The sequence below is a fragment of the Athene noctua genome, chromosome 13 (assembly GCF_965140245.1).
Source record: "Athene noctua chromosome 13, bAthNoc1.hap1.1, whole genome shotgun sequence".
Classification (NCBI taxonomy): Eukaryota; Metazoa; Chordata; class Aves; order Strigiformes; family Strigidae; genus Athene; species Athene noctua.
Genome location: NC_134049.1, coordinates 20,841,709 through 20,868,562, shown reverse-complemented (window position 1 = coordinate 20,868,562; position 26,854 = coordinate 20,841,709). Strand labels below are relative to the sequence as shown.

Genomic DNA, 26,854 nt, shown 5'->3' with positions numbered 1-26,854 from the left:
CGCCTCCGGGCGTCCCTCTCGCCTGCCCCGAGATAACCCCGCAGGAGAAGCACCGGCCGGGCCGGGCAAGCGCCCGCCGTCACCACCCGCACCTCGCCCAGCAGCCCGGCGCGGGAATTCAAGCACCAGGCCGGGACTACTTTCTCTCCGCGGGCGGAAGCACACAGCCGCTCCGCGCGCTCACAAGAACGGCGGAAAAAAAAAATTTTTAAAGGGCCGAGCGGCGCGCGCGGCACGCTGGGAGCTGTAGTCCGCGCGCTCCGGCCCCGCCCACCGCGCCGCTCCCTGGCTAATGGGAGACCGCGCTGCACGTGATGGGCGGGCAGGGGGGCGTGGCCCCTCCGCTGGGGCGCGCGCGAAGGGCGGCGCGCGGGAGCGGGGCGGGGCCGGGCCGGGCCGGCGGCGCCCGGAGTTAGTTGTTGCGCGCGGGCGCGGCGGTCGCAGCCCCGTCCCGGGAGTCGGTTGCTCTGCGGGGCCCGGCGGCTGCGGGGGCCGGCCCTGACCGAGCCTCCTCGGTGCGGCCGCTGCCGTCTCCTCCTCCTCCTCGCCGTCTGCCCGCGGGAGGCGCCGCGGGGCCGGGGAGCCCCTGCCAGGTGAGGGGCCGGTCCAGGGGCGGGGGGGGGGGGGGGAGGCGCGGCCCCTCTCGCCGTGAGGGGAGGCTGGGGGGTGGCGGCGGCCCCGCGCCGGCGGCTCGTGTTTCCTCAGCGAGGCCCCGGGCGGGGGGGGCGAGGAGGGCCCCCGGCGCGCTTCGGCGGGGCACGGGGGGAGCGGCGGGCGCAGCCGCCGCCTGCCCGCTCCTCCTGGGAGGGTCCCGCCGGCGCCCCCCGGCCTGGCCCGGCCCCAGCGGGCGGCGCTGCCCCTTGCTGCGCCCGGAGGGTCCGGCTGGCGCTGGCAGCCGCCCCGGGGCCCCCGCGGCGCCCTCGCTCCCAGCCGCGGCGCTGGGCCCCCGGCTCGCCGCCGCCAGCCCCCGTGGCGGCTCAGGGTGATTCCCGCTGCCTGCACCTCGGCTGGAAGTTTTGCGGCGCGATCCTGCGCTGCATGTATCGTGTCTGAGGCTGCTCGGGAGCGCTGCGCGGCTTCGCAGCGGGCACCTTCTAGGAATTTCACGATGATAAAGCCGCTCTAGGTGCCAGGTGGATGCTGTCCCTGTCGGGGCTCGGTCATTACTCTGTTATTACTGCGAATTCCTGACATAAAAGCCTTTCCGTGTTAGCGTGTAGGTGTGTAGCTACATTCCAGCCTCCTTTCAGGCTTTCGGTGTTTCTCTTGACGGTTGTTTTGGGGCTTTAGGTGGGTCGGTCTGCCTGTTTTATTGCGGGTGAAGTTGAGGCTAGAGTGGAAAGGCTGGGATTTGCGTTGGGAGAGCAAGCGAAACGATGTAATAAATATGTTGCAGTGGTTTAGGTACTTATCAGGCAGCTGATATCTAACGCGGAATGGCCAGGCTGCTCTTGGGTGAGCACAGGGAGGAGGAGGAGGGGTAGCGTTGCCTGGTGGATCTCTGATCTCGAATTTAGTAGGGGTCCTTTCTCGGAAAACATAATTTCTGTTTACTTTAGGTCTTTGCTGTTTTATTTTGTAGAGCTTGGCTTTCATTCTTCTTTAATCACTTCATAAGGGGATCCAAAGTTTTTCCCCTTACTCGTCATGGCTTGAAGGCTGTTCAGTGTCTGCTAAAGCACTTCATTCTCAGATATTTGGGGCAAAAATAACACACAAGATATATGGGCAGGAAGGAAAGAACACACAGTTGTTTTAGGAGCCAAGATTTCATGGAATTCTAACAATTAAGTTCTATAGTTAGAAAGTTTGCATAAACTTGTATGAAATTGCCAGCCGAGCAGCTATCTTTGTTACAAATTAAATACATTTAATTCTATGTGACTTCTGTTTGACTTACAACCTCATCTACACAGTTTGAGTCCAGTGGGGTAGCAGAGCAGGAAATACTTGCGGATGTTTTATTTGGTCATCTTGACTAGTTAGAACTCTTAATCTAGTTTTACACTGGCTTAAAAGGTTTTGTCTGTAAAGTAGCTAAGATGATTTAACCAGATGAAACATCTTCCTGGCAGAGCTACTGCTCCAGTGTATTTTCAGGAAAACCTCATTTTTTTCTCTGAAATGTAGAAGTATGCAAGAAGTGAATTACCGATTTTTCCATGAGTAACTTTCCATGATTAATCTTATGTATTCATTTCATGATGGATTTACCTTATTGTTAGGATATCTCACTTAGATAACTCACAGACTTCCTAAATTACTTTCTTGGCTTGTTCTGTTTGGCTGGAATGCCTCTTCCTCACCTGGACCGCAGTGGCAGAGTAGGATGTGATTCCTGAGCCTGGGCGGGAGGTCCCAGCTGCAGAGCCAGGGGCCAGCAGGCTTTCCTGCCTCCCCTTTCTGCTAGCGGGCACTTGCACCCAGCTGCACGCACGTGGAAACAAGGAGCTGATGAGAGTGAGCTTCACTCATGGATACAACATTTGCATTTCTTTCTACTTTAGAACATGCATTATCCATGTAAATAAATATACAGTTATTCTGAAACAACAGCATTCCCTATGTATCGGTAAGTTTTATGGTTGCTTCAGTGAAAGAGAGAGTGAGAGGCAAAATACCAATACAACTTCTTAGGTAATTTGTGTTTCTGACTCTTCGGCTCTTTAGAAAATCTACTTGCAAGCATATTTACCAAAATATGTATTCTTTTCTATTTACTTTTCCAATAAGGGAATTGGTTGGAATCAATCATTCAAGAAAAATAAAGGGGGGATGCTATTTGCCTAAATGGCTCTTAAATGTTTTCCTGCCTAAACAGGGTAGTAAAATATAAAGATAACTATTGTAAGTTATTGGTGAGGGTCAGACATTGGTAATCACTGTGAACCTTCTGTATTGTGCTAGGTGAAATATGTATGTGCAAAGCTTACTATAAGTTAACAAGTTGTAACATGTTTTCTGTACCTTGATCCTGAATTTACACTTCTATGTCTCTACTTCCCTTTTCCTTTTCCTGTTTAGTCTTTGCTTTTAGGTTTCCCTTCTTCCTAGAGCTGCCCCTCTAGGGCATTAGGAATTAGACCCTCCTATCCCTGCTAGTTGCCCGTGTTTTCTTTCCCCTTTTTTCTGAAGGGATCTGCACCTTTACTCCTCGCTATGCTTTTCTTTTCCTAGTTGTTTTCTGATGAGATTGGATTTCAGGTGGTGTTAACACAGTAGTCCTTTCTCTTTTTTTGGTACGTATGGCTGTTAACCCCTTTGTTCCCCAGCCCTCGAAAAGGGAGCCCCAAAGGTCTAAACTGGGGGTTGCGAGGTGCGGATCAGAGATGGGCTCTGTCTCCTGCCAGCTTCCACGCTGGTCCTGCTTCCTGTGCTGCGGCCGCGCTGCTCCCTCCCGTGTAGTCGGCGTGTCATAGCTGACAGGCGGCTGGGGGCACAACAGCGAGATGCAGGTGCCGTGGGTATAATGAGGAGATAGTGCTGCACTTGTGAAGAGCACTGTGAACTTTGTGGAGTACATGTGACATGACAAGAGATCGTAAAGAAAACACCTGACATGGGGAAACTGAAAATAAAACTTTATCTTTCTGCTATTAATATGTGATAACTCCAGATGCTTTTAACCTACTTAGAATACAAAAATCATAATCTGTACAATGTGTTTCGGTTTATTAGTTGGAGCAGAGTTCAAAGAAATTATAGCAAGTTATTTGCAAGCCATATGTAGTGTTTACTGGCTGTCAGTGGCAGCCAAAAATCACCAGTGAGGCAAAATCCATGCTACAGGTATATAAAGTAACGTGGATTTTGGAGGAGGAGATGCATGGCCCCTGTCCACAACCAAGGGAAAGGGGCTTCAGGTTCTCCATGCTAATACCCAAAAGGGTTGATGGAGCATGGTGCTGCTTTCTGTGATTGTGTTGCCTGTGATAAGCTGGTATAGAGACCTTGTCTGTAGAGTTTTTATCAGTATTACCAGTTCTGCCACCCTTCTCTGCTCCCACACATGACCACTATTTAAGGACTAAGCATTGCACTGGGATTTACATTGGCCTAAGGCTGAAATACTTTCATTGTTTCATATGTATCAGCACAATAATGTAGAATTTCCATTACCATACAGTTTTAAATTTAGAGTGGAAAAATACAGACTGCAAACTGGAATCAGACTTGCTAGTTGACTTTCACTGTTGTAAAGTAGAGTGAAGTGGAACGAGTACACAGTATACACTGAGAGGAATATGAGAGCTTTAGTATTTCTGCAGTGTTGGTGACAAGGATAAATTACTTGGGTTTACTTTGTAACAATTCTAATTAGTTGTCCAATATTTGAACCGCAGTTTCAATAAGTTGTGGTTTAGTACTGTAGGCTCTGTGTTTCCTTTTGGGTTTTCTAAATCATAAGCAGAAATTATCAACCATATGAGAAATTTTCAGTCTTCCTTTTTCCTAAGATAGATAAGTGGCTGAGTCACTAAAGCAATTTCTTTCCCCATATCTCCTTGAGTGGACTGAGTTGATTTGAGATTGCCTGACTGTTGAAAATGTGGATAGAGGAAAACTACGCAATGGGTGTAGCTCTAAGGTCACTTTCTTTAGATTGATTTTCTAATGGGACCCCATCAGCTATTACAGAAGTTACCATGTTAACCCACTGAGTTATGAAACAGCTTTACCACAAATGTTTTTGTGTCTATCTGTTCAGATGACACCCAGAACAACAGAATTTCAGAACCCCTCTGGAGCCTAGTTCACCATTTTGCTCCTCTTTGTAATCACATACTGCTGTGCAGGATGAGTACAAAATCAGTTTTAAGCTGTGCCGCTTGGAGAAGTATTTTGTAATCAATCTGTTATTATTTTTTTTAACTCATTGATTTGGGGTAAAATTGTCACCCTGGATAGTTTCCTTTTTGTGTGAGTATGTGGAAAAAATCCTCCAAATAGTAAGTCCCTTATTAGGCTCACTACCTGTAACTGCTGTGTATGGGCCTGGCATTAACTGATCTGCTTTTGTATGAATTATAGTAGCAGTAGCACAAAAGATTACAATGATGTTTATTGAACATCTGCACTTTGATCACCAAATAGCTATGTTTCTGTTTAAAAGATGTATAAATAAAGTGTGTAGAAAGTACTTAACAGCATTAATTTGTTGTCAGTACCTCAGAATGCCTTCAGAATTCATGGTTCTTCTTGCTTAGGAGTCTTTCTTAGCTGTTATCCTCTAGAGCAGAGGATGTTTAATTTCCCCATAAAATGAAATGCTCAATGTGAGGAAAAAATTATTTTATCCTTTTAAAGTGCAAAAAATTATAAATATTGCCTGGGAAAGACATTTAAAAATCCTTCAGTCTGTAGGCTTTATCCAACATTGTACTTAAGAGTAATACTTCAGTTACAAAAACCTTACATGCACTTAAACATAAATGCTGAAAAATGCTCAACAGCCTTAATGCAGTCACTGTTGACTGCAGGAGACATTCTTAGCGAAGTTTTTGAAATCACAGTAAACAAATGGATAAAAATCATGCCAGGCTAAACATTGTAGGCTTCTAGCAATAGTTGTTTTAGTAACATCTTGTCTGAGACACCAGTTCAGTGTGGTGCTAAAAAGTAAGATTGCTGACTTCATAAAGTTAGTGCTATTTCAGAAAACATTGCTACTAGCACATGATTTGCCAAATGCAACCTTATTGATGTTTAAGCACATTTGGATTATTATATTATTTGATAGGGATTCTACAGGAAACTATTTAGTGATGCATTCACAGTTTGACCTTACATGTTTTTGTAAAACCATTACATATCCCAATCCTAAAGTGTTCTTTCTTGGATGCATGCCTGTATTTATACAGGCCTCTCTACAAAGCTCACCAGCAGAGGAAGACAGTATATAATACAAAAGATGTAAATTCTGCATGTATATATTTACATCCAGTCTTCCAGCTCTGAGGCTCTTACTGTCAGGAAAACCTTCATAAGCATTTAAAAGACATTTAAATGTACGTTATAAACATGAACAAATATAGATATCCTTCTGCATTGACTTCATGTATATTCCCTTTTAGTATAAATTTCTGTACATATCACAGATGCTCTTGCTGTTGTCTCAGCTGCCAAATAGCCTCTTAGTGAGTATCATTGTTTTGCTTTTATACTTGTTGGTGTCCTTTCTGTGGGTATTTTAATGCAGCAAGAGGAAGGAAGAGTAGTTTTAAAAGTATATCATCTCCCCCCAAATTGGCCAGTAAATTCAGAAACATGCATGTCTGAAGGTAATAGAGACACTTAAAAATCCTATAGCTCTTGAGCTGAAACTGTCCTTGGGCAACTATTAGTCTTTTAGCACATGTTTTCCTCAGGCAAGTTCTGCCTTTCTATCTTGTATTAGCCTAATAGTGTTCTGCAGAGTAACCCCAAGCGTGTTTGGAACCCCACTGAAATCACTGATTCTCTCTGTAAAGGCTCAGAATTACATCAGTATTGCTTTAATAAACTTAGACGTTTAATGCAAATATATACAAGCTCAAAGAGAATAAATATAGGAGTTTTCCATGGAGGAGTAAGTTACATTGTGTAATTGTTTTTCATTTGCTTTAAGACTTGCTAATTGTCTTTCTAGATGGAGTAGTTCTGCTTAAAAACAGGTTGTACAATAGTCTCAGACTTTAAGTCAGTAACTATATGGTTAAGAAGTGTGACTCCTACTGTTTGGAATGATCTTTGGAGAAGACAGTTTATTTAATGACTTTTGTATTGTAAACTGTAGGCATTCTCAGTTTTTAGAAGCAGGGAGATAGCTCATAGTAAAGATGTAGAGAATGTGGGGCACATGAAAACCCTTCAGTATCATCAGTTATGCTTTGATCGTGCAACCATTTGCAGTCTGTTGTAGTCAATGGAACAACTCACTGAACTTGGTGTTAAATATACATCTTGGGCATAAATGTTGAGTATTTCAGAGCCTTATATCTGTAAAACTGTTTTTTCATACTGTGTCTTTTTTTAAAGTGGTTTAAAGGTATAGAATATCAGATTATTAGCAAGGAAGTCTCAAACCTGCTCTGCTGCTAATGAAACTGTCAGTAAATGTATCTTTTGATTGTAACAACGAAATTTTGAAAGTATTATGGCAGGCCTTAAAACGAGGCAGCCTCATATTTAGAGTCACTATCTCTGGCTAGAAAAGATTGCTTGGGAAGTGCAGAAAAAGAAGGCATGTTACGACAAAGCTTGCTGAATCTTGAAGTGCTCCTGTGCCTATGAATTCTGCCTCGTATTTCTTGTACAGCAAAGGCAGTATCCCTGTTAGAGAAAATGTCAGCACAAGCAGAGCTTAACATACATTTAATTTACCCTGTGATCCCTATTGGTTCTGGCTGCAGTATCGTAATTGTCATCTTGCTCTGTGAACCTGTTGGCAGGCAGGGTGCTGGGTCATGGTTCCTTACAAGTTAACCCAGTTATCTTCTTAGAGTGGGAACGAATCTCTTCCAAAGGTGATTCTTTAAGGAGAGTTGTTCCGAAAGTGGTACATCAGAAGGAATGTTGCACTCTGGTATATAAAGTACCTGTTTTTAGCAGTTCATAGATACTGTTAGTAACAGTTGCCATGAAAAACCTCCTGCGACAGCTTTGCAGGTTTAAGGTGAGATTGCAAAGCGGTTAGACTAAGATTCCTCAGCTGCACTGGAGATTTAGTCATGGTGAGTTCTCCTGTGTTCTGTGTAATTATCTCTGTTTTTCTGCTTGTTGGAATGTGAGAAGTGTTTGATTGTTTTGCTTGTTTGTGCGGTTGCTTTCAAAGAGAGGAGCTGAATCAGGTTCCTTTCTGATTGGTATTGCCACTCAGCATCAGCATGGTATTCAGTAAATACATTATTGAAATACAGTATTGCAAATCATACTAGATTGCATAATATTGTAAATAGTAAGAAGTGGTGCATTTAAAAAAAAAAAAAAAAAAAGCCTGGTTCTCAAACTCCCCCCCTTTTTTTTTTTTTTTTTACAGGCTGTAATTTTAATTTGTAGTGCATAACAGTGATAACATTGCAGGCTTTTTTCCTACTCTGTCCTATGCAGATTGACTTTATTGCTTATGGTTGTACATTATCTTTGTTTATCAGTGTAAATCAACAGAGCTATTCCTGAACAATGGAGATAGCAATGGACAGACCTTTTGAAGCCAAATTTGCAGGCTGAGAAACAGCGTTGTATAGAAACATGTTGAAAAAGATAACTAGCACGGGTTATCAGGGGGTTCTGCTCAACCCCCTACAGAGGAGATTATGGAAAAGGCTGTGTAATAGTATTTTCTAAAACATTACTAGGCAACTGCTGGGGCACTTGATGGAAGGTTCATGCATACACTAATAATTCATACGGGAAATAACAGTAAGCAGATGAAATACCAAAGCAACAGCATATAAATGTAAGTGGGAATTAGATTCTTAAGATTTCAAATGTTACATAATTGGTTTTTTTCCCTAGAGTTGAATACCTGCAATTCTTTGCATATTAAGTCATGGTCTGCCTACACAGAAAGCTGATTTTGAGTGTCTTCATATATAAGTTATTAAACATCCAAACAAAATGAAATGTGTAGAACACAGAAGGAAATATGAATCCATATAATGAATACTGTTGTCTTCAGTGGCAAGCACTGCTTACTGAGAGGGTGTTATAAGTTCAGCCAGTAGTCCCTGAAATTGTATTATGTGGATAACACGCTGATTTTTTTTTTTTTTGTATTGTGCTGGCTGAAAGAGTTGGTGTACTTTTTCCATCAAATAACAATCACCAAAAAAAGGTTGACAATATATTGGAAGAAGCAGCAGCCAATGTTGGTTCATAGTTGCAGTGATTGTGCTGGATGCAAATAGCTGAATTGTGGATAAAAAAGATTATTGAACAAGTGAAACAATTGAAAACTAGTATCAGTTTCTAAACAAATGTATGCTCTGCTTTTCCAAAACTCATAGTATTGTTATGTTTTTAGTTTATACGTTCCAGAGGAGCATACATCAGCACAGCCTCGTATCAAGGTCTGTTTCTCTACAGCAGACTTGGATTTGTCTCTTGTAGGAGATGCTTGTCCATTCAAACTTGTATTTCAAGTGATACTGAAACAGTTTTGATTATGATTTTAAAACTTTCTTTCCTTTAAGTGAACATGAGGCAATAAAGGTTTTCTTGTAATTTTTGTTTTTCTCCTGCCAGTTTACAAAATGTCTGTAACTTGGGTATTTTAAATCTCTAGATCCCAGCTACTTAGATGATTTTGCCACATGGTTCAAGGTTTCTTTTCCATCACTGTTCTTTCATGAGCTCTCCCAGAAGTTTATGGGGTAATTGTTCTGTAGGGAAGATAGGTGCATATTAGATAAATGTGTGTTCATTGGATGATCCACAATACAATCTCTGCCCTGCCTGCATAATCTGCTTAGAAGTTCTGAAAAATTACTTCCAGTGGACAGTTAAAAGCCTGGACAACTCCTGTATCCTTCTAGGACTAATCAGGACAGGGCTTGCTGTCTCGTAGGTGCATTTGCAGTCATCAGTCTGTACGTCTAACAGTTTTTCTTGAACATGCTTGATTTTTTTTTTCTTGGCAGTGGTTTTATGATCTAGTTTAGAAGGAAGAGCTGTCACACCACAAGAAAGAAACTCTGTTCATTAGTTAGATGAATTTGTATTCTGAGGACTTAAAGTACAAGGAGAATGGACAATCATATCTTCACAAAGCGCCTTTCTGGGGCTGATAAGGAACACATGCTATACATCACATTAACTCACGGTTTTCATATCCTTGGATATATATAACAGTGTTATTTAAGAACAGAAAATATTCAGAGTAGAAGGGATAGAATTCTTGAAATTGAGTGGTACCTGGAAAATTAGAAACCTAGCCTTTAGTATAAGGGAGTAAAGCCATTGAAATATATATCTGCTGCCTTTTTCCATGAAAGAGAAAAGTGAAGACTTCTCATTATTAAGATAACTATCTTTATAAAAGCTACTTTGCTAATTGATGCAACCCTAATGTTCCTGCACTGGATATGGATATAATCCTTCTGGAAAAGCTGTACACAATGTGAAAATAGAGGGAACATAATCTCTTCTGCCTCTTTAAAATGTGTTGGAATAAATGTGTCTTTTTGAAAGTTTTTTTTGCATATTTTTCAGATGAGAACTCTCTTGAGATTTGTGCTTTTTATTACATAACATTTATGTTTTTAAAGTTCTGAGCATGACCTCAGGTTTTTATTTTGATTTTAGTGAAGTATTTGCTGCTTGTAGCCATGTAAAACCTGAGAGATTTTTCTGTCTTCTAGCTCCTTAAGACCTGTAGTCCCGCACAGTTCATATGGGAGGCTTAAATGTGTAGTCTTTTGAGTAGAAAATATTTACTTTAGTACTTTTAGAATTCAAAATCATTGCAATTTACTCTGTATAAAATTATAACTTCCTGAGAAAATATTGGCACAAACTGTGTAAGCTGTTAGTTTTAGGAACTTTTGTTCAAATTACTCATTTTCTCTGCTTTTATTTCTTCTTTTTTCTTCATAGTTAGAGGCTAGTGGACAAAGCAAACAGCACAGAAGGGCCTACTTTGGAATCTGGCAAAAAGGTGATGACTTAGAAAAGAGAATATGCCTTCTGAGGGGAAAAAAAGTCTTTGAAGTGAAGAAATGATTTTAGGAGCTGTGGCTGCTTTTGCTGTTTGGCTCTGCAAACTAGTCAGTTTGGGCACTTTCATGCACCGACTCCACTAATTCATATCTTGCATGTATTCATATAGTTCTATTTTTCTAGAAAAGTGTTATTAACAGATCCATTTTAGTATTTGTGAAAGTTAAGGTGTATAATTTCTGTTGATAGTTGAAGAGGACTGTCTGACTGTAAATATCTTTGGCCATGAAGAGTTTGGACAGACATGTTCATTCTACACTCTATTCCTCTGAAATCCATGGGTTAGGAAAAGATTTATATCTCAAAAGCAACTTTTTAATGTTATTGGGAAGAAATATGTTCTGCAAACTTTAATTCAAAAAGGAGACTTTTTATTATTTTCACACAACTGTGAGCTCAAATTTGTCTGGACATGTATATGTATATCTTACAGACATATTTGTGTTGAAACAGCTATTAATGCTGTTTTAGGAAGTAGTATTAAATCTCTAGATATATTCATATTTCAGGAAGAGTCCATTTTTATCTGCAGAGTAGCACTGTAGAAGGTAGCAGTGACTTAAAAACTTATAGCAGCATATGAACCCAGCATTTCACTGTCCGGTGAGTGTGACTAAAGTTGCCATCTCTTTCCAGAAATTCGGTCTGACTTTGGTTTTCTAAATTTGTTTTATTTAAAGTGTTGGTTGAGGAAACATTTAATGAGCATCCCAGCTGGCTGGCTGTTGGAAGCAGATAGGCAGCAGTGAAATGGCTTTTTCAATCATCTCCAATCAAAACCCAAAACTCCGTAATTCACTGATTTAACAAATAAGAGAACTAAAAGCTTGGCTGAAGTCAGTTATTCCAAAGTTTAAAAGAGGACTCGGAGCACTCTAATAGTCTTACTTTGCTAACTCTCCCTTTGAAAACAACTATGGTAAATATTTATTTAGTTGCCATAATACAGTATGGGTATTTCTTTTGACCTCAGCAGTTAGGCTGAGTTAGGCTACTGCTTTGAAGAGATTTAAGTCTTTAGTTCAAGTGGTAGAGATTTATGGCTTTATATCACAAAGTATATTTCTACAGGCTTATCCTGGCACTGTTATATTTTGGTTTTGAAACTCTCTTGTATTGTCATCTTTCTTGCATAACTTGCTGTCAAAGCACATGCCAGGTCGTGTTATGGTCTGTTCAGAGCAACCGTAGGTTCTGCTAGTTAAATATTTCTCTGAGTTGGAAGAGCTACGCTGCATATTGGAAGCTTGCAGTCAAACCTACTGATGAGTATTTACTTTTCTCATGGCTGAATACTTAAAGTTAGCATGTGACAGGAGAAATCTTTGAAATTGTTCAGTAACAAGAAAAACTTGGAAATTGGGATGGTGATTAGTTTGTTGCTTAGTTTTTAGATTGTTTTAATCAGAAATTTCAATTTTAAGATAGGAGAAGAGCATATAGAGTAAATAGGGTTTTGCTGGGTTTAGAGCATTGAAGATCCTGCCTTTAAACTCCAAGTCATAGACTGCATAAATATGTTTTAAGTAAGGACGCCTCATTTTTGAGTTTCATTTTTCACCTAAAGATCAATTTTTCCATAATTTGTGAGGAGGGATCAAACAGGCTGTCTGCACAATGGCAAAATGCCTTCAAGTCTCTTGGTATTGTCAGGTCATGATTAGAGCTTGATAAGATGAGAATGATTGGCAGAATGACATGCACCCATATTTTTTTAACTCTTCTGTAAAATATACTAAAACCTGAAATAGGGCATAGTGTTCTCAGCAGAATGCTGACTGTGGCAAAAACTTTGACAATGCTTTGTCACTCGTGGAGCAGAAACAACAAAAAGGCAAAGTGGGAATACATTAAGTTGTCTGAAATATTTAGTAGCAATGATCTGCATTAAAATAACTTGATGAAATTAATTGATGCTTTTTGTCACTTCTGCATAGCAGTTTTCTTACATGCACCACAGTTTTGCAGCAAGAAAATGAGGCTCTGCACTGAGGTTCTGAAGCAGGCTGATCAGGCTAATACTTTATTGCAGAGATTTACTTCTTAATCTGCGTTGGAGGTTTTGAAGTACAGGCTGGTTTTTAGCAGGCTGATTTAGATTTTGTTTGATTTAAGAATATACAGAATAGGACTGCTGTAATTAGAGCTTGGTAGCTTTTGGCAAGTCCTGAATCATTTGTGCAGTAGTATTGTACTGAGAGAACACGATGGATTTTGAGGGAGGGGAAATCAGAACAATGTGCTGATTTGCTTGTGTGGGCTAATATGACTCATTTAGAATGAACTCTGAAGGGTTTTTTTAGGAAAAACTGACAGGCTAACCTCAGGTTTCAAATCAATTTAAATTGTCTAGCAAGCTGTAAGTCTCCCTTCAATCCACAAGGCCCTAGCAATTCTCCATGGTTTTGGGTGAGCAGTTTACAAACACTGCCTGGGCCAGTGATCTGTGAAATCAATCTTTGAGTCTTCCTGACGCTGCCTTTTAACAGTTTCATTGATGGCAAAGTAGAAATGACTGTCAGGCCTCAGGATTGGTTTATAAAAATTCTAAAACTTAAAATATACAGAATATGAAATGTTGGTTAAAACACTTGGAAAGTTTCTCTACGTTTTGAATGAGAAAACTTTGGACCAGAAATTTTCTGAAGGTGTGTTGCAAGATACTGAACAGGAATGTTTTGATAATGTGGTGATACTGCATAAATATACTGAAGACAATTTGCCCATGTTAGGAATTTAAAGTACTTATACAAAGCAGCCTGCTGGCTGGCTAGTTGCATGATAAAACTAACAATTTGTGGATTCAGAAATAATTAACTGCTTTTATTCTGTGAATGCATAAGATGGATTAGTTTATATACAACACTTCCTAGTTAGTGAGAAGTCAGTGGTTTTAAAGATTTAAGTCTGAAGTAATGGTTATACCTGCCACATGGTCTGCTGCTCTTGTTGAAAACACTTGTTTAAACTGTGATGTTTTCCTCGCCTCTAGTGTCTTACCTATGTTAGTAAAACGTGCTTTCTGTTGTTGCTTCAAACATCTGTGACAACTGGCTTATTGTTGCTACCCTGTGCGAAATTATGCTTCATATTAAGTAATTCTTTTCAGAAACAATTTTTTGGGGAGAAGTTTCTTACATACTGACTCCAGCTATCATGCTTTAGTCTAGCAGTATATTTGGATATCCCTGTGAAGGGTCCATATCTTTCTGATGGATTTACCATCTTTTGCCCTTATATCTTCTTTCAACACAGCATTACATGCTCTCTTTAAAATATCTGTAGAATATCATGTGTTCTGTATTGCAGGATTCACTGCATTGTAGGTGAAAACTTAGTGTTGTGGAAATCTTAGTCCTGCCTATGCGTGCTGAAAAATTGATGGAACCCGTTAAAAAAATTGATAGTGTCGGCTTTTACTAATGACAAATCAACTGATGCTTTCAGGTCTAGGAAGGCATATAGGGTGCCTCCCTTAAAATTTCAGCTGTATGTAAGAATAAGAACAGCTGTTTGAAATGTCACAGCAGTCTGGGAACTGCCCATACAAGGAGCACTCTCCTGACAAAGATAGGTCTGTCTGATTCACGTGTTGCATATGTGTTAAAGTTCATGGAGCTCTTTGTCTAGATGTTACATGCATTTAGTCTTTGAAGTGTTTGAAAGCTGCTCTAGATATTATTAGAATGGTAAAAAGGAAGTGGAAAAGAGGGAAAACAGACTTACTGAATATTTCAGCGGTTGTTTGCCAAATCACATTTTGGGATTCATTTCTATTTTAAATACTACAGTGGCTGCCAAAGCTGGCAAACCGTGATCCCCTTTGGAAGGGGGAGGAGACTTCATTACTTCTCTGTGGAGGAGGGGCATCACTTCTTTTTCCTGTTGCTTTGTTTTTCCTTTTGTAGTGAACAAAGAAATTCTGGGGGAGAAAGGTAGAAAAAGCCATTTTTTAAAGCTTTTCCAGAAATTTTACAAAACAATGGGTTTGATTTACACTTTAAATGTGTCTTCCTGTCTTCTCTCACATCACTTGCATACCATTAAAAATAGTTTGGCTTAACTTTATTTTATAGGAATGTGTCCTTTCCTCAGCACTGGTCAGGGTATTGTTTCCTTGATTATTTCCAAGTGCATATAAGCAAGAAGTGATCAAATTTAATTACCAAACAATTGGCCAGATTCACAAAAAGGAAAGCTAGATTAGAATCACCAAAAAAACCAGACTGCACATAGAATAATGTGTATGCTTAAATAACTAAAACCTACAGTTTAGAAGAGAAGATAGCTGAACAGCAAAAAGGAGCGAGGCGGGGGGACACGACACACACAAAAAAAACTGGGAGCCAAAATATATGGCTTTTCTTCCTGCCTTTGTCATGCCTCACTTGTAGCCTTGGAAACTGAGACAAAGAGGCAAAGAGGTTAAGAAACTTGCTCACTCTTAAAATGGAGATAAGATACAATGTAGGGCTTATTTGGGTCTCGCATATTCCTCCGCAAAGTGCTGTAAGTGAACTGAGTTGTTTTTTCAATAGTATAGTCTACATGATGAGCTTGTTTATTTAGGAGTTGAGACAATGAAGCCACGTTTAGTTGTGTTACTGTGCCTAGCTGCTAGGCTGATCCTTTGTTGTAATCCATCAGTCTTTCCGGGTTATTTCATCATCTCTTCTATCAGGGGCGTGTTGGGTGTTTTGGTCAAACTATACAATTCTCACATTTGCATCCTGATGAAAGTTCATCTCCAGTACACAAGCACACTGAGGAGTCGGAGTACAGAGGAGGTGGTTGGCTGTATGCTTGTCAAACAAACTCTTGTTTTTCCTCAAGGAGTATAAACCAGGAATTCATGATTGTGGGATCAAAACATTGGAAAGTAGTTTTGGCAAACTAATCAACTGTAAAACAGTTTTGAGCTCTGATTTTTTTTAAATCTGAAGGTGACATTTTAAGTTTAGTTAAGTTCTGTACTTAGGGCTTTTGTTTTATAGGCTCTTTGGTTGTTCATGTGTTGTTTATATTAATGCAGCTCATTTGTAGGCAATGCAGACGCTTTTAGAAATTGTAAGACTGTGGAGACATTTAATGGCTAAGGATAAATTGCACAGCTGCGGACACTATTTATACTTTCCTATATAGAAAAGGGTCTGTATCATGAAATAAGCATAGCTCAATGTTGTGATTTTCACATTTTTTTTAATCTTGGTGAAGACTTGCCAGCTTTTAGTTCTACAGGTTAAAAAGTGTTAGCATGCCCATATCCTATGAAGAAAAAGATCAAGCATTACCCATTAAGAAAATAAGAACACTCTGTATTTAAGAAAGGAGAGAGAAGGTAGATGGGCTGAAGTAAAATATTTTAAAAATCTTAGCAAGGAATTCTGGAAACCCTGCGTAAGATTTCTAGGCTGAGAACATAGTTCCTAGATATGCAAACGGAACTATAAGAATTTAAATACGATCAAAAATAGCCAGGACACGATGGAATACAAAGTGAACAGTAACTCATGCAACAAGTGAGTTTACAGATTAAGGATCTGAAACCTCTGCAGTGCAATACATCCCTTCCAGAAGAAGGAAATGCCCAAGCCCACAACTTTTTGTAAAAGAGCAATTTAAAGCAATTTTCAACTTTCTAAAATATGTAAGGAAAAATAATTATAATTTTAATAATTATATCTTAACCAAAGGATCCAGAAAGGGACCAAGCTGTTTGTTCTTGGTAGATGTGTTAATGATGGGAATCTTTTAGAAGTCAACTTTAAAGGACAAAAGGACAAACACAATTATAGGATGTGTAAAATGGAAATTAGGCAGTGAGACAGAAATGGAATTGCTTCAAAGATGAGAGGCTAGGATAAATTAAAAACTAACAGATACTATCTTCAAAATACTGGTATCTAATATCTTTGGCAATTACTTTGAAAAAAGTTCACTGAGAAAAACCATAGGAAATTGCAGACACTGTATAGTTCTCTGCTCCTAGTTTGTGTATCTTACACATAGATCGTGGATAGTTTCAAGTCGACCTCCTATTTTATATCTGAAAAATTCCATATAAATTACTTTGTTATTTAAAATATCTCTGAATGCTTCCACATCCTCTAGAGACTGAGTAGCAACATTGTAGTTTGTTCCCTTTTCTCCCTTAGTGCTCTAAAATCTACAAGCTTGTTCTGTCTCAGATTGCTGTCTCTTATGGGAACCAGGGGATAGTGGGTGAATTATGAAGTAATTTGATCAAGGGCTCAGAAGATAAAATCTTTTCTCTCTTTTCTTCCCTTGTAATGTCAACACTGTGGTTTTTAAAAAATAATAATTTGCACGTATGCTCTGAAATTCCAACTTTGGCTCTGACTTGTCCTAAACTGTTACCACTTTGTCGGGGTTGATCTGATATGGATTACTATTTGACAGCTCTTGTCCCTCTAAGAAACTAATTTCCAAATTATATATTACAAAAGTTTGATCAAAAGATAAAGCTTGAACTACTAAGATGAATAACTTAGTGACATCAAAGGGAAAATTAAATGGGGCAAAGCTGAGACCCTGGAGCACTGATGTGTTCCCAGAATCTTTCTTGTGGATGACTATTGCTGACCACTGTGTGTGTGTGATTACCATTATTCTTTCTAAAAATGAGGCCATTTACTACCAAAAAATAAAATTTGGTTAATAACTGTGTTTCAGAATATTTCATACCTTTATACTTTTATTTTTGATTCAGATATTTATGAAGTTCTTACACCTGCTGGCCACAACCGTTCAACACAGTTCTGCTGTCTGTCAGTGCAGACTGATAAATTCTTTCCAGATGAAGTTGGAACCTATGAAGAGGATATTGTTCCTTTCAGTCATCCCTCAACTCCAGGTTACTACTGCTTCATTCGAGATGCAGAGTAGAGCTGCAATACCTCTTAGCTGATTTCAGTACAGCGTGAAGCAGATGAGTTTACATCACTGTTCGGGTTTTAAACATCTTTACCTAACTGCTTTACTTTATACTGAAATGAGCTTGCACAGTCATTCACCGTATTCTCACTGACAGACAGTAGCTTGATAAATGACTTCATTTGACAAGAGCAAGTCTTTACTTCTTGACTGATATCTTCAGCCCACCCTTGAATGATGTATTTTTTCCATTCTTCAGATGACTGGTAATGTGAAAAAACAGTACATGGATGCAGTAAGAAGTTGTGAGTGAACAACTGGCTGCCTCCTCCCTTTGACAGTGTACCTCTATTGTGTAAACCAGAAATGTACTTCTGTGGTAGCTTTCTGCAGTTGTTTGTTTTGAGAAGAATCACTTTAGTGTGTTGCTGTTCTCTGAATGAGACCTTTTAATAGAGATCTCAAGCATTTAGATGGGTTTATACATGTATGTCTGTTTTATTGCATATTTAGCTTTTTCCACTTTGTGCGTTTTAGTCCAAGAATGTGCGTTCAAGGAGATCATGGAAGATTGTTAGCTGGCTCAGCAGCCTGATGGGGCCCTGCTGTGGAAAACCTGCATCCTCTAGATTCTTTTTAAATTGCACAGTGTTAAGTGATTTGTGATTCCAGTCTGAAAAGCCCTACCATTACCTTAGAATTCTTGAAAGTGAGACAAACTTAATGTTGTTCTTATTGCTGCCATGTCAGAGAACGACTGTATGAAATGTGCTGCAAATTTAGCTTTTGACTTCACAGCAACAGCTATTTAAACCTTACTGTCCATCAGACACTTCCACAGACAGCTACATCAGGTCTCAGTACAGTAGCAGTTTGCTTCTGTTTCTTGGGATGATAGGAGAAATAAGATTCATAAATGGCACAGTACAAGCTAATTAAATGTTCTTTAAATGTCTTATTATACAAACTGTTTGCATTACCCTGGTGACTATGTACAAATACATCAATAGGATAATCCAGCTGTAGTTGCAAGGTTCTCTGTCTCACCACATTGCAGTCTGGGCAGCTCTGGCATGCTAAAACTTTTGATGACAAGCTCATTAGTGTTTCTTGATTTACTTGCTCTGAAGCAGTAAGTGTGAATCGTTGTTTCAGACTTAGAGGTTTTTGAAACAACCTTTTTTTTATCAAATATATAGAAAGTTGATAACTTTCTGAAAATATTGTAGTATGAAGTGTGCAACAGCTCAAAGCCTGCACCAAGTGACAGAATTTAACAAAACATGGAATTTACTAGCAAAGGAAGGGATATCACCTCATATTTTACTGGTTTCCCAACAGCAATGAAACTGTGTGTGATGTAGCACTAGTTAAATGCAGACTGCAATGTTTCAAATGCAACAATAATCTGTCTGTCAGGCTTTTACATTCAAAACATACCTTTTCATCAAAGCAACTAAAGGTTTTACAGATCACTTTGTATACAGACTTGGCTTCTAACAACACCTGATCAATCTCTGTGAGACAAAATAACTTAAATAGGTTTGGGGGACAGATGCATTCTTCATAAAAGTATTTCATAAATTTTTTATTAAATTAAGGTAAACAGAAATATAGTTCTAAAGAGTTTTTTAATGGGAATTTTTAAAGGAATTTGAATTAAAAAAGGATCTCACTAATGATATAAAAGCGGAATTAAATATTTATGATACTGTCAAATCATACTTCCCATTGTGCTTACACAAAGCCAAACATTTTTTGTGTTCCTCTTGAGTATTTCTGTTGTGAGATTTGGGGTCAAGGGTAAATGAATGAGTCTTATGTGCATCCAAGCTCTTAAACCCTCTTGCCTTCTTCCTGTTGTGCAATCAGTTTTCCCAGGAGTTCGTCAGTCACAGTGGAATAATGTGCATTTGCTCCCTGAACAACCTGCACTAACCAGAACTCTGGGTATTTTATGATTCCCTTCTGGAAGGTGCCTGTAGCATGATTATCCATAATCCATCAATATTCCTTGGAATCTTTTTTACCCAAGGTAGACAGCATTGCGAGAATCATTCTGAAGAATATATCACATGGAGAAAACATACTTTTCTCTAGAGAGATTGTGTAGGAGTTAAATACCATCTCAACTTCATGAGTTTTGTAGGGAGAAAATGTTAAAGCTGCATATATGAACGAACAAAATCTGTACTTTTATTATAGTAATATTTGGCTTTAAGCAGCCATACTGGCTAAATCTAGATTAGGAACCAAACCCTTCACTGGTGCTTGATAATGCTAATGCACTGGTGTTCTGTGATACTGTGGTGGTTTTCACTTGAGAATGAAAACCCTCTCTGAAGTCTGATCAGCCATTTAATCCGTGTTTAAAAAGAATAAATTATATTGGGAGTTATAAACAGATTAAGAAGAGCTTGAGTGTGTTATAGTCTGAAGAATCCTACAGTTATCATAAAAATCAGTGTTGCAAGATTGCAGTAAAACTTCCTTACTGCCTTGATGCTGAGCTTCTACAAGCAGACAAGAAATCAAAGAGAATGAGGAGGAGGAGGAGGATTGTTTTTATGACATGCAACTGTTGCCAGTGAGATTCTGGGTTGCCATCAGAAAAGCAATTTCACTTAATGGCTATGATAAGCTACAAATTCAGACATACAAAAATGTTGCATTAAAATAGCATACCGTCAAGTCCTGTGCACCTCTCATCTTTTATCCCAAATAGCTGTTTAGCTATCCAGGGCTTTGGAAGCAAGAAAACAGGTCCTTTCAAGGTTATAGCTCGTCATGCTTGGATAGTGCAATTCAGAAAAGCCTAAACACAACAAATCAAAATCTGTGAAATGATGCATGGCTTCATGCTTCTGTAATTTTGAAAAAGTACGTATAGATTTCCATTCTTCCATTCCAAAGAGCCCTTGAAGTATGTCAGGTATTTATAGCTTTGGATGTCTCACTTGTACATGCGGGAGTTAATGACTCACACCTTTTCCAAACAATTGAAGTGCTTCCTGAACGGTAGAGAAAACATGCCTTCCTCTGCTCGAGTACTGATTCACATTTGTTTGTTGTCTGTGGCAAACACCATTTGGCATGTTTACTCCCAGGTCTTAATTACCCTGCAGCAGTACTTTTCTCTTTATAGATCTGATTTCCTTTCCTTCTCTCAGCTGTAGCATGAAACAGCACCGAAATTAATGCAGAAATAATAGCCTAGTTCTTCCTTCCATCTTTCCTCCTCTCCCCAGCTGCATGCTTCTGCTTCTTCCACTGTCACCAGCACCTGTGGGTCCTCCACTGATCTTGATTCAACTTGTTAAAGCAACAGAAAATTAATCCAGTGAAGAAAAGGCAGTTTAGCAATAGGCTTGCAATTCAGATTGACTCGGTGGGGAGGGTCATCAGCATCAGAACCAGCACCAAGGAGGGAGTCAGATTGGCACCAGGAACATGCTAAGGGGGAGAGACCTATGCAATATCCTTATATTGAATATAATGAAATAACAGTAAACTGTTAATTCTTCTCAACCATTGTTTTTCTTAAAGATTTATATATTGCCTTTCATCCCTGAAGGAGCTTATCTATCTCAGGTAAACACAGGACTGAAGCACGTGAGAAGGTAACAAGATGCTCCAGGGCCGCGAGAGAAGGAAATGGCGCTATCAGTTCTGGCTGCTAGCCATGTAATCCTTTAATTGTTACCTGAATCTGCACCCTCAGTCTCTGGTTAGTGTTTTGGTAGATGTATTGCATAAGCCATCATAAAGAGTTGCCCTACTCCTCATTCCCCTCATCTCTCGGTTTTGTGCTGTGCTAGAACAGGTACTTGTACAGCTGGTCAAGAAATGGATCCCAGAAAAACCAGGAACAAGATGAGTGATGCTTGTTTAGCTGACTTACTGTTTGCTCAAATCAATTCAACCTGCAGCCATGCAGAATGTTGTCAGTGTCACTAAGAATGAGTTGTTACACATTTTTTTCATTTCCTTAGCCATATTGGCATTCCCATCTGCTTATCATGAATTTGTTGCCCCCTCATTTGTGCAGAGACAGATTCATAAGGCAACACTGGAAAGCAGGCAACAGAGACATTGTGGGCTTAGTAGCCGGGATGGGGAGTCTGTTAGTGGACCCAGCGGAGCAGCAAATCTGCAGAATGGCAGCAGCAGGATTTGGGAGAGCTGGCTGGGGAGATGACAGTGTTCCAAGATGAGTTTGTCACAAAAGAAACTATTATTTACCCATACTTTCAGATTATTTGTGTAGCTTTCTGATGCTTTTATTTGAGTTAAAAGAAAATGTTGGAGACGTAGTCAGTAATTTGTTGTTTAAAAATGCAATGAAACACTTATAGCATTTGTGACAAAATCTCGGATGTGGTTAAAATAAAGTTATTTTCAGTCCTTGGGCTTAGTGAAACAGCATGTTTTGAATTTTAAGTCCTCTGTACTGTTGTAAATGTTATCTGTCCTTTGCGGAAGAATTCCTAGCGTGCTAGATCAGATCTCTCCAAGATGGTCCACTTTGCAGGGGTTTTGTTACCCAATCAGTCTTCATTCTGTTCATTCCTTTGCCCTTTCTTTATGCCTCTTCCTGCTTTTCCTCCTCCTTCTGTATATATTTGAATGCAGTCCATTTCCCTACACGAAGCTCTTCTATTTAAATGTACCAGTAGTACTTACTCATTATTCTCCCACACTCAAACAACAGGGATTTGTTTTCCCTTTTGATAATTTTTGCTGTTGGCCAATTACGTTTATGTCTGTCCTCTGCTTCAGGAATTCCACAAGTTAAATATTTTAACAGGCAATCAATACTATAGGCGGTTTTGCAAAACAATCTAGCAAAAACACTGTTAGGAAACTAGCAATCTTCCTCTGCTCAAAATAAACTAATATACAAACCTAAAATTTCCCCACCACATCCTGCACAAATGTCTATCTTCATACACAAATAAAAATACTTGAAATATTATGAAATTCCTGTGGGTTCTTTAAATGAAGTGACCTTCTCTTGCTATCCCAGGTTTAAAAGAAAATAATAATTCAAAACCCAAAATGCTTTTCCTAAACTAACTAGACCACACAAGTTGCAGTATGCATATTATAAGGACAGTGAAGGGTTGTGCTTGTAATAGAGCTTATTAGAGAAATCTGGAGCAAAGCCATCTATAGACTAGATTAGAAACATGACAACTGGATGCTGTTTCTTTCTATCATCCTTCTTTACAGCATTTGAAAAAGAAATTGAACTGATATCCCTCATACCTCAAAGTTGTGCCTTAAGAGAGCCATTATGTTCACTCCTTTTTGCACAGAGGCTAAATTTATTTTATAATCAAGTGTTAATGCAAGAAAAAACATCTGCTTTTTAATCCTGGAAAACATGAGCAGAATTTGTCTTCTGAGTATATTGCAAGTGGTGTTGCAGTTCTGGAAAAACAATTTTTGTTTGGGCTTTTGGGCTTTAAAACAATGCTCCCAACCATTCAAAATTTTAGAAGTTTCATCTTTATGGAATTATGAATATAACTGAAAATATTTGGGTGTATTTTTATGAACTGAGAAAACTGTTTGTTGGAGTACCTTCTCACTTGTACTCTTCTACTGCATATAAGCAAGTGGAACTTTTCAAACTGTAATCCCTATCTTCAAAATTGGTCTTTCTTCTAGGCTGTGTTGTCCTTCAGATAATTTTGATTGTTTTTATAGTATTTGAAATGGTTCATTTTTCACAAGTATGGTTGTAACTTGTTGCAGTTGCTGGTTTTGCATTATTAATGAAAATCAGAATAAAAAAGCCTGTCTGCTTACCAACAGATTCTCATAGAAGGAGTTTTGTCTCAAAAAACATTTTGGCAGGATTATTTAGCTATTTCATTCTGATCCGCCAAATATATTCACTACATATTAACAAATAAATTTGGCTATGACAGTAAATATCTGTTGACATAATGCATTGCAGCAGTTGTATTTTGGTAACTTTCAATTATTTTTCTTTCCTTCTTGGGTTGTTACATATGCATAAAATACAGATGGGTTGTCCTATATCCATATATTGATAACTTTAGTTAGCACCTCCCTCCAGATGCTAAATTTTCCATTTTTCCCACAAGTTTAGCTTAGCCAACATGGGAGATGGACTTGGTGAATTTGTTATCCTATTGACTCAGTCCAAATTCGGAGTCACATAAAACATGACCAGCCTGAAATTCTCTCTCTTTTGTAATGATTGCATCCGTTTTGTGGGAGTCAAAGAAAGGTACAAAATTTCTCCCCAAAAGAAAATAGTTTCTTTAGGAACTAGCTGCTGATGTTTTTTATTTTGTTCAGAGAACTAATCAAATCTGATATTCCAAACCAAAAACCAACTATTAACATGTATTCAAGAGGCAAGCTGTTGCCAGGGTAGGAAAATGACTTCCATTTTTCTAATCAAGCAAAACTGAAGTAATCAATTTAAAACAGTGTGAGCATTCTCTTTCCTGTGACTTATATGGGGGTGGGGATTAATGAGGTGATTCTGTGATAATTTATTGAATACGTGATCTGTAAATTAAACAATTATTCTTCTACAGATTGTTTGTATTCTAAATAAACTGGGATGATTCAAAACGTACCCCAACTTCTTGCGAGAGCTTGAAATAATTCTTCCAAGAAACGTGTCCGTGGACCAACCTGCCTAATGAACTTGATGGTGTTCAATATCTATGTGCCAAATGTAAATAAATATTTTATCATTATGGATCAGTTATCTGATAGATTATACAGTAATAGATCTGATAGCTATTCAGATGGAGCTTTTATGGTGTCGATTATCCTTTTGGGAGCTATAGGGAAATGGAAGTTCTTGAGGTCACTGGAAAGTTTTATGTGTTAGGGTGGAAGGATAAGACTGGAAACACAAATCTATTTGTTCATGTTTGGAAAAGGTGGATAGAAGTTTTTGCAGTGAAAAATATCAGTTTTATGACCAAAGTGATTCACAAAAGTGAGTTAATTTTCCTGAGCTACTTTACACTTCCCCCCCACTCCCCTCAAAGAGTTGAAATATATTTAGTTGAACCTTTTAACTTTGAATTGTTTAGCATGGTGGTATTGCTTGGCATAAGCACAAAACTAAAAAATGGTGTGGAATATCTAATTTCTTTGAAAATAAGTTTTTACTCCTCTGGGGCAAACAAAACGTTCTTTGAAAACTGGGATTTATTTTTTTTTAAACATCTCTGAGTGGAGAGCTTAATTTCCAATATGCTTGCCCTTTTGTTCCTCTTTTCCCTGTTTTAGTCTGTTCCCACTGCCACCATGCCCTTCTATCACACCCAGTGCATCCTACAGTGGCCTTGTTATCTCACCCAAAGATGAGATGGCAGGGTTGTGGCTAGGCTGGAGCTATGCACGTAAGGCTTGTTTGGCTGGCTGATCAATTACTGAACTCTGTCAAGCCTTTCTCAGCAGTGCACTACCTTGGTTCTTTCTGCCTTTATTAGCTGGTACTTTCTGCAAAATTTACAGGTTTTAAAATGCATTTGTAGTCTTAACTCTGCTATTATTTGCTTGGCAGCTCTTAAGGGAGGACACATAGCAACAAAATTCATTTTCTTAGAATACAAATATGGACACGTGATTTATAGGAAATTAGTACAATGGAGTAAATCTTAGAAATTTTTTTACAATATTTTGTTATACCATGCCCAATTCAAGTTTTTACCTAACAATTATCATAATATTTGGAAGAGTGGTTTCTCTAAGCATGTTTCTATGGTCAGAAATAACTTGCAAAAAAAGATGAAATGACATGCTTGGAAATTAGATTTGCCTCTTCTGTATAATCTTGAAGTGGAGTAATATTAAAAGCATGAAGCTGTTTACAAGTGAACATCCCAGAGGTACTTAACTGTGGTTCAGCAGATGCAGTTTCTTGATTGTGTTAAGCTGATCTTAGGCAGTACTGCCAAAGAAAAGGGTCTCAGCAGTATTAGCACTTGTGCAGATGTGACCAGCTGAATCAAATTCCTAATCTGGCTGGAAATTTTCCTGTGTGGGGGATTAGTTTCCAGCCAGATTAGGAGCCACATCTATCTAGCTGATTACACAACCCACAAGCACTTTCATCAGCAACAGCTGGGAACATGCAGCCAAAGTAGTGGAGGGTTAGTCCCTTAGACCAAAAGTGCAGATTTTTATCTTCTGACACAGATTGTAAATCTGCACTTTAAGAAATGTTTTGTTAACGTGCTGATGGGCTCAGAAAGGCTCAGCTGCTAGTGTACTGTTGAAAGAGAAAAACAAAGATCCAAAAGATTGTTGCTTTAAACATATTTGAGTGTGCAGTAATAGATCATTTTGAAAGTAAATTTGTTACTGAATAAATTCAGATGTTTTGGAGCAGCAAACCCTGTAAACATGTTTTGGACCTTTGCAGGCTAAAGAAGGCTCTGTCGTTCATAATGTTTTGTACACTGCTGTATTCATACTCCATAAATTTCACACAATTTTTAGCCTCAGATCAAAAGTTTGATACAGATGCCAAGGCTCTAAGATACTAGGAATGAGAGATGTCAGTATAACGCAGCTGAAATATGGTGGATTAAACTAATTTTTCTTTCAGGCTTTCTTTTTTTTGTTAGATAGTTATACCTTAAGATCTAATATGTCATTCTAGATTCTTCACTTCCATTTCAATTGATTTTTCAGGTTTATCTTGGAGGACTTCACTTAGAGAGCATGGGGAGGGAGGTGATCAGATGCTCATCATAGTGGCACCATTCCAAGACCTATAAGGCTGTTTCCTAGTTTGTAGATTTTCAAGATCAGTTTTTAAAAATTGTTTTGGTTTCTGTTCCTCATTCCTTAGGAAGGTGCTGCTTGGACTGGATTGGCACAGTATGGTTTTGGCTCAGCTGATTCCACTACTTGGCATTTCATCTTGCCATGGCATACTTGGGGCTCAGCATTCACTTGCTGTATTGAATAATTGAGATAATAAAGGTAGTGAGTACTTCCTCCATTAAACAGGTAGTATTTGGGGGGGCAGACCAGTATGCATATTGCTGTGTGGCTGATAAAAAATGCTACAAGGTTGCTACAAAGGTAGACAAGGGTCACTGGAAGATTGTGTCCTTTTGTTTCTTGTTTAAGTCCTTACTGTTCCTTGTGCAATGAACTTTTATAGTTTCAGTGTGCAAAACATGATCTTGTCCTGTTAAATGTCATTCGGTGTTTTTCACTGTTAATGTTAAACCTACAGCAGCTAATTCAT

At 39.0% G+C, this 26,854-nt stretch overlaps 3 protein-coding genes across 3 annotated transcripts in view; 2 read left to right on the top strand and 1 right to left on the bottom strand.

Annotated features, from left to right (window-relative positions):
* The window catches only part of HMG20A (high mobility group 20A), a 45,550-nt gene extending 45,380 nt beyond the window's left edge, over nucleotides 1-170 (bottom strand). The window contains exon 1 of the mRNA XM_074917346.1: nucleotides 93-170. The gene's annotated coding sequence lies outside the window, so the exon portion shown is untranslated. The remainder of the gene's footprint in view (nucleotides 1-92) is intronic.
* The window catches only part of TSPAN3 (tetraspanin 3), a 378,683-nt gene that overhangs the window by 206,651 nt on the left and 145,178 nt on the right, over nucleotides 1-26,854 (top strand). The window lies entirely within an intron of this gene.
* The window catches only part of PEAK1 (pseudopodium enriched atypical kinase 1), a 126,694-nt gene continuing 100,278 nt past the window's right edge, over nucleotides 439-26,854 (top strand). Inside the window, exon 1 of the mRNA XM_074917711.1 lies at nucleotides 439-593. The gene's annotated coding sequence lies outside the window, so the exon portion shown is untranslated. The remainder of the gene's footprint in view (nucleotides 594-26,854) is intronic.